We start from the raw sequence: 404 nt of genomic DNA, 5'->3' as shown, positions 1-404 counted from the left end.
GCCACCATACCTGGCTAATTTTTTATTTTTAGTAGAGACAGGGTTTCTCTACGTTGGTCAGGCTGGTCTCAAACTTCCTACCTCAGGTGATCCACCTGGCTTGACCTCCCAAAGTGCTGGGATTACAAGTGTGAGCCACCACGCCTGGCCTTTTTTTTTTTTTTTTTTTTTTTTTCTCTTTTCAGATATGACCTCGCTCTGTCACTGAGGCTGGATGGAGTTCAGAGGCACGATCATAGCTCACTGCAGCCTCAAACTCCTGGGCTCAACCAGTCGCCTCTGCCTCAGCCTTCTGAGTTGCTAGGACTACAGGCGTGCACCACCATGCCCAGCTAATTTTCTACTTGCACTTTTAATGCTTGAAAAGAGTATATTGATTTGTTTAACAGATAATCTTGGGGCAT

Source organism: Macaca nemestrina, chromosome 4 (assembly GCF_043159975.1).
Source record: "Macaca nemestrina isolate mMacNem1 chromosome 4, mMacNem.hap1, whole genome shotgun sequence".
Taxonomy (NCBI): domain Eukaryota; kingdom Metazoa; phylum Chordata; class Mammalia; order Primates; family Cercopithecidae; genus Macaca; species Macaca nemestrina.
Note: the sequence above shows the minus strand (reverse complement) of the source record.